General features: G+C 37.7%; 1 long non-coding RNA gene across 1 annotated transcript; it reads left to right on the top strand.

Annotated features, from left to right (window-relative positions):
• Positions 1–702: 702 nt before the first annotated feature.
• Positions 703–1,470, top strand: LOC113295956. Its single transcript, XR_003332956.1, has 3 exons — positions 703–931; positions 1,073–1,091; positions 1,406–1,470. It is a non-coding gene; the product is annotated as an uncharacterized LOC113295956 (long non-coding RNA).
• The last annotated feature ends 12,056 nt before the right edge of the window (positions 1,471–13,526 follow it).

The raw sequence follows: 13,526 nt of genomic DNA, 5'->3' as shown, positions 1-13,526 counted from the left end.
TTGTTATCCAAGTGTCGATAAATGAAGAGGAGCCTTATATATATATAGTTTCTTTTTCTTTTTCTTTTCTCTCTTTTTTTTTTCCGGCCCACTCTTTATGAGTGTAACACAATTGTCTTATGGGGATTTTATAAACTCAACCAATGATTACCTTGCTACGACATCCACGACAGTATCAGGATCCCACCAAATCACTTTAGAGAAACATATAACTGCAAAAATAAAAAAAGGAAGTGATTCAGTAATGATTAATTGCGAGGATAATTTTTTTAAACGACTACGATAGCTTAGTTTCGCAATTAATTATGAACTTATATATAATTAAGGATTTTAGAATGATAAAGTGGAACTCAATCTATACCCGTAAGAACTGTTTCAACCTTAAAAGGTTTAGAGTGACATCCTAAATAACTCATAATTAACTCCAAAAGATGAAGTCTCAAGAATGAAAGAAATCAAAGAGTATGTTTTATCTTATTTTATTTATTTTTTCATACAATCCAAACATGCTTAACTACTCCCCCACACTTAAACTCAACATTGTCCTCAATGTTCAAAACTAGGGCTGGCAACGGATAACCGATATCCGATATCCATTTCCGAAATCCGATATCCTATAGGATTTTATCCGACATATCGGATATCGGATATCAGAATCGGATATTTTATCGGATATTTTCTCTTAACGATAACGATATTGGAATAGGCCTTTCCGTTAGGTTAATATCCGATATCCGATAGTCTAGGGGTGTACTTGTAATTTCCTACCCCTAGATATATGTTGCCCGCTGCCGACAGGGAGAACCTAATCGTAATCTAATCTTCTGAGTTCTAGATATTTTGGCAGTGGGAATTTTTGGAGGAGAAAACGAGGACTCGAGGAGGGATAAGGAGATTTGAAGAAGTTGAACAGAGGTCGGTGTGGATCTTGGTGAGTATGATTCTGTAAGTTTTTTGTTTATTTTCTTTGTTTCTCTGTTGATTTAGGTAATTGAAAGTGAGATTGAATAGTTGGATTTTGAATAGTTCGATTAGGGATTACTGATTTAGTTTTTTGTGTTGTTTGAATCAGCTGTGCGAAAATCCTCAAGGTAAGCTAGGGTTTCTTTCAATTGTTTTGATGTTTTCATTCTTGTATGAAGCAGCTTCAACTTCGATTTAGGGGTTACCGGTTTAGTTCATTTTGTGCGTGTGAAATGATATGCTAAGTTCCAATTATTGATTCTTCAGTTAAATGTTGGGTGTATTTTGGGTTAAAACTTCATTTAACCTCTAGTTCGATTTGAGATTTTGGGAAGTTAAAACATCTTATGTTGTGATAGAATTTGTCTTCAACGTTTGATTTGTTGTATTTTCTGGATTTCTTGGAGATATATAGGTAAACTGATGTTTTACTTGCTTGCAGGGCTGAAGACTGGTGCTTGTAACTCTGCAGCAGGATCTGCAAACACGGAGTTTGGAAATACCAAGGTCAGTGTGTCTGTGTGAGTGAGTATAACTTGTATGAGTTTAGGTAAAGGATTAGAGTTTTATTATTGGTTGAAATCGATAACATCCAACAGAGTTTTTCTATTTCTTGAACAACATGCTTTATGCTTTATGACTTTCATGTTCTGTGTTTTACTAATACTTTATTCATGTTGTTCTCAGAATGTCTGAAAGTCATAAAGCATCCAACAGAGTTGGAACTTCAGGCAGTCCAAGCATTGCTATGCTTAAGTGATTGGCTGCCAGACTTCTTTGATGCAGGTAAATCTTTGTTTCTTTTCCTTTACTTAATTCTTTTCCATATTAGAACTGTAACAATATTAATATTAGATGAGCTACCATATTAGAACTGTAACATTAGATGAGCTACCATATTGCACTTGTTCCAGAACTGTAATTAGAACTGTAACATGTAAAAGCATATTAGATCTCATACGCTAGTAGATGAGCTAATATAGTGTCCAAGTATTGAGCTACCCTAACCAGGTTTTTGTGATTGTGAATGCAGATATGGAAGTCGTCGACTGAAGTTGATGCAAAATGAAACCAACAAAGAAGATCTAGCCTGTTTGAGTGTGGTTTTTTGTTTGTAGTTGCAGACTCTGTTGTTGTTTGTTTTTTCATGTGTGATGTGACTGAGGTGTTTGTGTGGTTTGTATTTCTTACACCTGAACAAAAAAGACTGTCAAAAAACTTGAAGAACAACCTAAATTTTCAGCATTTCTGCATTTGCTTCTGTGACAGGCGTTATCGGATTTTAACGGATAAATATCCGTTATCCGATAGATTAACGTTAACGATATCGGTTTGTATTTTTGATATCCGCCGGATGTTAACGGATATCGGATATCCGATAATTCTTAACCTTAACCTTATCGGATTGTCTAATATCCGACGGATATTTATCCGTTGACAGCCCTATTCAAAACCGAAAATTCTGATTTCTGACGCAACAAAAAATTAAACTCGAAATATGTACAAATGGGTAGAGAACTAGGAAAAACATCCTAAACGAAAGTTGTTCGCCTACGTCTTTTCTATAAGGAGTCAAAAGATCACAGTGTTTCGATAAACGATATGACTTTTATGACCTCCGGACTGACTGACATGCAATCGGAAAAAGTTCTGGAAAAATACCGAAACTCAAATGTCCAGGCCTATCGCTCCAACTTAACAGACTCCAAATTCAGATTTTCTTTTTTGAAAAGAAATATATGTCTGTCATCTTTAAGTTTTGGTGTCAACCACTCAAATCGGACTCCTATGAAGTCTCGAGAGCTATTTTCTTAACAAGTGCGCAGTCAGAATTTTCTGACGAGAATTCGTCAAAACTTTCATTAAAGAAATAGGACTTGTAAAATCTAAGATGGGAATGCAAGATATGATATGAAAAACTAAGAAAATCAAAAAAAAAAGGATAGAGATACAAAACCGATGGGTTGCCTCCCATTTAGCGTTTAGTTTAATGTCCTCAGCCCGACTTGGCATTCCAATGATGCTACTCCTCCAGAGGGAGTAAATCTTCAAGTCTCATTACTTCTACATTCTCCTTAGAGAAATTTTCATAATAAGGCTTCAATCTATGGCCGTTTACTTTGAAAGTTGTTCCATTTTTCGTACTATTAATTTCAACTGCACCATAAGGAAAAACATTAGTAACAACATACGGTCCTATCCATATGGACCTTAGCTTCCCAGGAAATAATCGAAGACGAGTATTAAATAAAAGAACTTTTTGACCCACAACAAAACTCTTTCGAGAAATCATCTTGTCATGGAAAAGTTTTGTCTTCTCCTTGTATATACGAGAACTCTCATAAGCGTCATTACGTATCTCCTCTAGCTCATTGAGTTGTAACTTCCTTTGTTTCCCCCCATTATCATAATCCATGTTGCACATCTTTATCGCTCAATAAGCCTTGTGTTCAAGTTCAACCGGAAGATGACAAGCTTTTCCATAAACCAACCGATATGGAGACATACCAATCGGTGTCTTGTATGCCGTTCTATATGCCCAAAGTGCATCATTAAGCCTATAACTCTAATCTTTTCGTGTAGTGTTAACGGTTTTCTCAAGAATGGATTTAATCTCACGGTTTGAGATTTCGGCTTGCCCACTAGTTTGTGGGTGATATGGCGTACCAACCTCGTGTGTTATGTTGTACTTCTTGAGTAGAGCATGGAAGGATTTTTAAAAATGCGAACCTACGTCACTGATAATCACTCTTGGTGTACCATGTCTAGAAAAAATATATTCCTTCACAAACTCACAAACAACTTGAGAATCATTAGTAGGGGTGGCTTTAGCTTCCACCCATTTTGAAACATAATCCACGGCAAGAAGTATATAAAATTTTCCATTAGAATTTTCAAAAGGACCCATAAATCAATTCCCCACACATCAAATACTTCAACAACAAGAATTGGTGTGAGTGGAATTTGATTTCGAGCACCTAGGTTGACCGTTCTTTGACATCTATCACAAGATTTGCAAAAAATATATGCATCCTCGAATAAGGTAGGCCAATAAAAGCCACTTTCAAGTACTTTGAAAGCGGTACATTTAGAATCAAAGTGACCACCACATGCATAAGTATGACAGAAAGTAAGAATTGATTGAAATTCAGAATTTGGTACGCACCTGCGAATGATTTGATCAGAACCGTATTTCTACAAGTATGGCTCATCCCACACATACTGCTTGGCTATTTTCTTAAGCTTAAGCTTTTGAAAATTAGACATTGTACTAGGTACTTGTCTTGTAACCAAATAGTTCACTATATCCGCGTACCAAGGTGTTGAATCTTCAATTGAGAAAAGTTGTTCGTCTGGAAAACGATCTTGTAAAGGAAGTTCTTCTTCGGAAACAACAAGTCTACTAAGATGATCAGCAACAGTATTTTCAACACCTCTTTTATCTTTTATTTCATAATCAAATTCTTGCAATAGTAGTATCCACCGTATAAGTCTTGGCTTAGCTTCTTTCTTCTTTAATAGGTACCGAAGTGCTGCATGATCGGAATACATAACCACTTTTGAACCAACCAAATAGGATCTAAATTTTTCAAGTGCAAACACTATAGCCAAAAATTCTTTCTCGATGGTAGAATAGTTGATTTAGGCATCGTTTAGGGTCCTAGATGCATAATAAATCACATGAGACAACTTGTCTACTCTTTGACCCAAAACGGCTCCAACTGCATAGTCACTTGCATCACACATTAATTCAAATGGTAAACTCCAATCTGGTGACTTTATAATTGGCGCAGTTGTCAACAATTCTTTTAATTTATCAAAGGCATCCTTGCACTCCTTGTTGAAGTAAAAAATAACCTCTTTTTGCAATAATCTACACATCGACATTGAGATTTTGGAGAAATCCTTGATAAAGTGCCTGTAAAAACCTGCATGACCAAGAAAAGAACGAATTTCCCTCACCGAAGTGGGATATTGTAAGTTTCTTATTAAGTCTATCTTTGCTTTGTCAACTTCAATCCCTCGAGAGGACACAGTGTGACCAAGCACTATGCCATGGTTTACCATAAAGTGACATTTCTCCCAATTAAGAACAAGATTAATGTTTATGCATCTTTTAAGCACAAGTTCAAGATTTTGTAAACAAAAATCAAATGAATCACCATAAACACTAAAATCATCCATAAATACCTCAATAATGCGCTCCATATAGTCAGAAAATATACTGACCATACACCTCTGAAAAGTTGCAGGTGCATTGCAAAGACCAAACGACATTCGTCTATAGGCAAACGTACCAAAAGGGCAAGTAAAAGTAGTCTTCTCCTGATCCTCCGGCGCAATAAAAATCTGATTGTATCCCGAATAACCATCTAAAAAGCAATAATGTGAGTGTCCAGCTAACCTCTCTAACATCTGATCAATGAAAGGCAAAGGAAAGTGATTCTTTCGGGTTGCTGTATTAAGCTTTCTGTAGTCTATGCATACTCTCCATCATGTTTGAACTCTTGTAGGAACAAGTTCATCATCTTGATTTCTAACAACAGTGACACCTAATTTCTTAGGCACCACTTGAACCGGGCTAACCCATTTGCTGTCAGAAATTGGGCAAATCACCCCCACACTTAGTAATTTGAGGATCCCTTTCTTCACGACCTCCATCATTGGGGGGTTAAGCCTACGTTGAGCATCACGTACTAGCTTGAAATCATCTTCCATTAGGATGCTATGCATGCACATGGATGGACTAATGCCTTTGATATCAGCAATTTTCCAACCAATAACCGTTTTGTGCTCTTTCAGAACCCTAAGTAGACGTTCTTCTTATCTTGGGGTGAGGTTCTTTGCAATAGTCACCGGAAATTCTTCTTATCACCCAAGTACGCGTACTTTAAGTGATCCGGAAGCGGCTTCAATTCAAGTTTCGGTGCCTGCACAGTAGAAGGTAAATGAACCTCAGTAGTTATGGGTAAAGAAATATAAGAAATATTACCCGGTTTAGTTTCTTGTAGTGCTGTTAAAGCACCACACATATCCACTAGCTCTTTGGATAATTTAACGTTCAAGGTCGGTTTCCCATGAACGTCCAAATCAATGTTGTTGTGTAACACAACTGCAAGTTCGTCGTCAGCATTCAATTCAAACATTTGTTGTGCTAACGAACCAATAACATCAATGGAGAAAGCTGAGTGAACATCACTAGGATAGCGCATGGTTTCAAAAATATTGAACCGTATGATCTCCTTATCAAATTCCATAGTGAGTGCACCACTATCAAAATCAATATTCGTCTTTGCAGTCTTCATAAACGGTCTCCCAAGTAACGAAGTAGATGAACAATTATCTCCATTGTGCATATCCACGATGTAGAAATCAACCGGAAAGATTAACTGATTCACTTGAACTAACACGTCCTCAAGGACTCCCTTAGGATATATATTGGACTTGTTAGCCAATTGAATAGTGATCTTCGCCTCTTTTAAAGGTCCAAGATTCAAAGAATCATAAACATCGGCTGACATAACACTTATGGAAGCTCCCAAATGAAGCAAAGCACGCTCAAATCGTCGGTTACCATTGGTAACGGGAACTGTGAAGCCGCCAGGATCTTCATACTTTGTAGGCATCTTCTTTAGTAACATAGCTGTAACACTTTCGCCCACTTGAGTAATCTCATTAGCAATCAACCTATTCTTCCTTGTACACAAATCCTTCAAAACCTTGGCATACCTGGGTACGGTTTTGATGGCCTCAATAAATGGAATGTTGATGTGTATCTTGCTGAAAATATCCATGATCTCCTTGTCTTGAGCTTGCTTCTTTGACTTGGGAAAACGACTAGGGAAAGGAGGTGGTATGGTAAAAGTGGGAACCGTGTCCTTAGGTTGGCCGTTTGAGGTTGGCTTTTCCTTTGGGACAGTTGCCTCTTCTACTTCCTTTTCGATGTCGTTATTAACCTCTCTTTTTTTATGTGGCTCTTCAGTCTGTTTCCCACTTCTTAGAGTCACTGCATTGATGTGCTCTCTTGGGTTCACAAACGGTCGAGATGGCAACTTCGTTGATGCTTGTGCCTTCAGTTGATTCACATCGGTTGCCATTTTCCCCAGCTGATTCCTCAAGTCCTTAATGACTATTTCATGTTCCTGGTGGTTTTGGTGGACTGTTTCCTTTAAACTCTGTGTTGTAAATGCAATACCCTGCATGCTTTGCAATAATATATTGAAATTATCATCGATAGAAGAACTCTGCTCTTTAGGTTGTTGTGGTTGCTGGAATTGTTGTTGAAAACCACCTTGTGTTGCATATGGATTAGATACTACTGCTTGCTTGTTGGCATAACTGAAATTCGGATGATCTTTTCAGCCAGGTTTATAAGTATTAGAGTATGGATCATACCTTTGCCTCTGATTCAGAAACACAGCGTTCACCTGTTCGACCTCTTCTTCATAAGCAGGAATGATCACAACCGCCATTTGTTGCATCATCTTCTCCATATTGCCCATTCTTTCCTCTAAGTGTGAAGAAGAACTGACTTCGTTGACCCTCTTAGACATCGACGTGCCTCTTGTATTAAATTGTTGCGTGTTTGCAGCCATGTTCTCGATCAATTTTGTGGCTTTATCAATGGTTTTGTTGGTTAATGCACCACCACTAGACGCATCTATGAGATTTCTCTCCGATTGAAGCATTTCATCATAAAAATATTGCACTATGAGTTGCTCACTGATTTGGTGGTGTGGACAGCTAGACAATAACTTCTTGTACCATTCCCAGTAATCGTAAAGAGTTTCACCAACAATTTGCTCAATTCCACTTATTGCTTTACGAATAGTTGATGCTTTGGAAGCGGGAAAGTACTTTTATAAAAACACTTTCTGCATGTCATTCCATGATGTAATACTTCCTTGTGGAAGGTTGTAAAACCATTCTTCCGCAGAATCTGTCAAAGAAAATGGAAAAGTTGTAAGTAAATCTCTGCATTTGTCAGTTCCAGTTGGCTTCAAACTTGTCAACCTATGTTGAAATAGTTGCAAGTGTTTATTAGGATCATCTCCAGGTAGACCTTTAAACTTCGGCAACCAATGTATCAACTGAGATTTGAGTTCAATAGAATCATCTAAGTTGATGCCAAGCTTTTGTTGATCAAATGATGGAGATGTTAGATCTTTGAGCGTCCTCCTTGGAAGAGGCCCCGTCGGAGGTGGAGGTGGTGGTGGATTATCTCCGAATACCATTTCTTCTAAAGGTTCTTGTTGTGTTTGCTGACGTGCGTGTAGTACCGTTCCTTTACGGGTTTGAATACCGCACCTTAAATAATCCAATCCTTCGTTGCCAGAGATTAAGTACCTGAAACCAAAAATCTAGAAAACGAAATTAAAAAAAAAACTAACAAGAGATTATAAAAACGATAATAAAACTAAAAGAAATAACAACTAAAGCTACCGACTGCTCCCCGGTAGCGCGCCAAAATTTGATGGGTGTCGTAGCTCAATCAAATTAATAATCTTATTTCCACACAATTAACTGGTAACATAATGGAAGAAAGGATCGTTCCCACGAAGAGCAGTGAGTTTTAGTTGTCAAAGTGTCACAAAGGGGGGATTTTGTTTTAGATTGTAAACAAAATAAATAATCAAAGCAAATAAAATTGTATTGTAATCAATATAGAGAGATATGATCGAGGAATTCTTCTTCGTATATAAACCGTCAATGAGTTAATATATTTATCTGTTCGTCATTAATCATAGATTATCACCAATCGTAGAATAACAGGTACGCTTAGCTATTCCCAAAATTCCTTAGATCACTGGATAACAGGTACGTTTAGTTACCAGATTCTATTCAACTGAGCCGCCCTGAGGTACGCTTACAAGGTTTAATTCAACCGAATGCTTTAGGTTTTGTGAATTTAGGTTTGATCCTAGTAGTAAGACTCAGTACGCTCGGTCTACTTGCTAGTGTTGTGTCTACACACGATTGCTTTACAGAATCCCTCTGCAAGGTCTCGCATTCTCTACTTGTGTAAGGAATTATTCAACAGTTACGGATATCCTAACCCTTACTAGCAATAGATTAGACTAACAAATATATTTAGTTCGCCACCTAAACAATCTATCAATCAATCATAAGTATTTTAATAATAAACACAAACGATAATCATATGCAGAAATCAAAATAGATTCATATATTAAATCAAATCAAGTTTACAACTTAGAATTCATCCTCAATCAGTAGGTGTTTATCTACTCATGGATGTAGAAACATCCATGATATACATATAAGAAAAGTAAAGAGATAACGTTACGATTGATAATCGCTCCGTATGATGTTTCTTCTCTCTAAACCCTAACAATTTCGTGGCCTAAAGATGTGATATGATTTCACATAACCTAATACCTTTTTATATGTTTTACATTTCTTGGCGTTCACGTATTGGGTTCGGTTCAAGAACCCGACCCAAAATAACGAATTACGTTCCAAAACGTGCCCTTAGGCCTTCCAAGGTGTGAATACACGTTTCCCATTTGATAAGTTCGCGTACCCAGTCCGCAAACTTCAAATTCCAGCAGAATCGGAAATAAGTCTGCGAACTCGGTTCGCAAACCCAGTTCGCGGACTTCAGTGTCTTCGGTTCAATGAAAACGTTTTTGGCCACAACTTCTTCATCCGAACTCGGAATGACCTCATTCTTTTTGCGTTCTTTTTATCTTTAAATTCTATTTATGATGATGATGAGAAATCCTTAATTTGAATGAGTTAAGATAGGTATTTTTCCCTTCTCTTGATTTTGTGCATTTTGCTCATTTTCGTCGATTTTCTTCCACTTCTCTTGGACTTGGGCACTTGGATACTTGGAATACTTATCTTCTTAGATCTTTTCAGAACTTTGTAGCTCCTTTTTGGATGATTCACCTATTAGAGGCAAATAAGAGAAAACAAGAATAATAATACGAATACATGCAAGAATAATAGCTAAAACAAGTATGGAATGGGTACTAAAATCATATGAATTATGCACTTATCACCCAACTGTGAGATGGATATGGCACTACTATGCTATGCAATTGTGTGTGTGGCGCTCTGATTAGTGTTTCGTGCATCTGGAATCTTAGATATTTTATGACATGTTATGGTACATCGTTTTTCATGGTTGGACAATAGAATCCCCCTTCATAGATTTGCAGAAATGATTTTCGCATTCCTTAGTATTCAACGTCGTGGGATCTAGTCATGACTTCGTTGCTTCCTGGACGGTTAAGCATCGTAAGATCATGTTAGTGTAGCTCTTTCGGTAAAGCACATTTTTATTTATGAAGAAACGGGTCGTTTTCCTCTGTATTTTAAGCGTTGCTTTCCTTTCCTTGGGTAATTTACCATGATGACGAAAGTCGATGTATGGTTGCCTCCAGTCGACTTCTTCTGTCATGCAAACTTCTGCAGGTTGCGGCGGAGTATGGCATTCGACACAGTTATGAATATCTACCGCTTGAACTGACATGCTTGGCCAGTATACTCCGAGTCGTTGAAGTTTTCTTTAAAGGAGCACGGTACCAGTTTTTTCACAGGTCTCTTCATGCAGTTCTTGCAATATTTTATTTTCTTCCCTCTTGTTCACACATCTGGCGAGGGATCCCCCCGCGGCTCGGTAGTATAACGCCCCTTTTATCACTAAAAATTGCTTCAGGACCTTGGTAGGCATGATGCGATCTCCATTGATTTTTGCTAAAGCTTCAATTTATACCTTCCTACGATCATCCGCTCGTCGAATGCTAAGTCTTCCTTCCTGGTGCCAGAAAGTTCTTTCCTTTTCACAGTCACCGTAGCTTCCTCTTAGACATTTAGTTGCATCTTGATTGCTATGGTGGCCAGTGCATTCGCTTTTCGATTGCCGCTCCTTCATGTATGCTCCGCTACTAATCCCATCTGGGAGATGAGATTTCGTGCTTCCGCCCGATAGGGTGCCAAACGCGCTTTTTGACATGAAAATCCCCGTTTACTTGGGTTGTCACTAGTTTGGAATATCCTTTCACTTCCATGCTCCTGAGGTTGATTTCTTTGGACATTATTAGTCCTAGTATTAACACTTCGTACTCGTCCAGTTATTGCTGCATGGAAAATCCAGTTTGAATGAATAAGATGGTAAGTCGCCTTGTGGGGATTCGAACACTACTGATGTTCCTCTACTGGTTCCGTAGAACGAACCATCAAAAAACATAACCCAAGGTTTCTCTGTTTCTGCAGCCGCTAATTCTCTGGATCTTCATGCACTTCATCATTACCTTCTCCCGTGAACATCGCCAGTAAATCCGCCATTGCATGGACCCACACTCCCTTGGATCTCCGATACTTGAGATCAAATTCGGACAGCTGTAGCATCCATCGAGTGGTTCTTCCTGTCATCACTTGTTTGGATGCCAAGTACGTTATTGGGTTGGCAGCGTCTACGAAAATTGTTTCGTGGGCCAGCAGGTATGGTCGTAGTTTCTGTGTAGCATAGATGAGAGCCAGGCATGCTTTCTCCTGATGAACACCCAAGTGTGACGCATTTTCACCCATAAATACATTACCTGGGACTCATTTTATCACTAATAAACTTGTTTTAAGTGTTTTCAAGGAAATAAGCTCTTATGGAGAAAGCTGCTCGAAAAGTGTGTTTCCCACCCCGGAGGACAAGTGTTAAAGGCACCCCAAAAAAGGCGTTAAAGGCACCCTAATTTTGGGTAAAGGCACCCCCAGACATCCAGATTGTTACGGGCGCCCGTGTTTTGGATCAGGGCACTTCATCTTCAACAATTCAAATTTCAGTTTTGGCGGGAAAATGGCAGCAAAATTAGGGTTTCGATTTTGGAGGTGTTTGAGTGAGACTAAATGGTTGAAATCAAATGGGTTTGTTCCTAGAGCCTAAACAGAGACGGTAATATGCTCTGATTCAGTTAAGTAGGGATGGATAATCACCGATTGATGAAAACACAAAGAACATAATTTGACGGGAAAATAGTTCTTCATCTGCGATATACTCTGGATTGATTTCGGTTAGATTATGTTGAGATTCTCTCGTTTCTTTTGGTTAGAAATTAGTTGTCAAAGTCAAACAGGACTGGTAATCGCCTTTGGTTCGAAAAAGGATAGATTTTCTCACGATTGGAAGAAAACAGGGAAAGCAAGATAGTCACGGGAATTTTTATGCTATCCCGAGTATAACTGAAGTTGGTTTGGGTTTTAATCGGTCTTCGCTGTGTTGGAAACGTGATGGAAGCATATAGGAGATAAAAAAGGAGATTATGGATGCTGCAGTTGCGTGACAAACTTAAACAGGGAATAAAAATTTGCGTTATTTTGGAGATAAACAGGGAATAAACAGGGAAAGATACGTGCAGTAAGAATATATATTGATTGGTATTCTATAATATTGATGAGGAGAGATTTTATCATTCAAGCGTAAAGAAGTGAATAAAAAAAGGAATTATTCCATATCCTGGCAGTGAAAAATAATACCGAGTTATGGCGAGATTATGGGAGTTATTGTGAAAGATTTGAGACCTGTCGAGTATATAAAGGGAGCTGGGATCATAGAGAAGGGGATGGAGAGTTAGGGGTGAAGTTCTGGTCCGTAGAAGCAGTTGCAGAAACCGTTGCCTATACATTCAAATTCAATAACTTTGTAACAATTTCTGTAACATTTATTTCGAGTTCGCAACGGTCTGTTAGTGTGTCTTTGTAACAATGGGTTCTGTAACAGTTATATCTGTTACAAACACACTGATTTATACTCTTTCCTCTTGCAAACACCTATTGAGCAATAAAAAATTCATTTGAGTGTGTTTTCACCATGTGGAGCTAGAACCCATCACTGGGACAACGGAGGAAGCTGGATTTCATCCTTGGGGTAATTTAACTAATTCCTTATTTACTTTTTGCACCGATTTTAAATGATTTATGATTTCTATTAATCAATTGTTATCTTGTTAGATAGTGTATGCTTAGTCTTAGGTGCTTTAGATACACTATGCTTGTAATTTACAATTGATGTTTTACGAAATCTACTTTGGAAAAGAATAAAGTCATTTTTTTTTTTGTTTTGAGCTATAAATGTCTAGGATAAATTTATGAATCACATGAACATGAAAAGCAGAGGAATCTCGAGTCCCGGCCCCTCTTCATCCTGTGACTTTATTTTGTATATATCTATTTTCTTATTTTTAGTATTTTCTTTTATTAAACTTAAAATCAAACCGACAAGTCTGAGTGAACGATAACCTTTCTTACCACTATTAAAATTCGATTAAAATTTGGCGCCGCCGACGCGGATTTGTTTTTAGATTAATTTTTAGGTTTTTTTTTTATTATTATTTTTTTTAAATTTTGTACAGTATTTTCATTTTTTTTAGATTGCGTTTGTTTTTGTATTTCTTTTCAGGGACATTTTGAGGATGATGACTTCTTCTGAGGAGACGTCACCTACGATGACGCTGGCGGAATATAAGAGTAGAAAGTCAAATTATCAGGAAACCTCATCTGAGATGACGCTTGATGAATATAAGCGTAGGCAATGGTATGGAGTT

The sequence above is a fragment of the Papaver somniferum genome, chromosome 7 (assembly GCF_003573695.1).
Source record: "Papaver somniferum cultivar HN1 chromosome 7, ASM357369v1, whole genome shotgun sequence".
NCBI lineage: Eukaryota > Viridiplantae > Streptophyta > Magnoliopsida > Ranunculales > Papaveraceae > Papaver > Papaver somniferum.
This window is presented reverse-complemented; position numbering and strand designations above follow the sequence as displayed.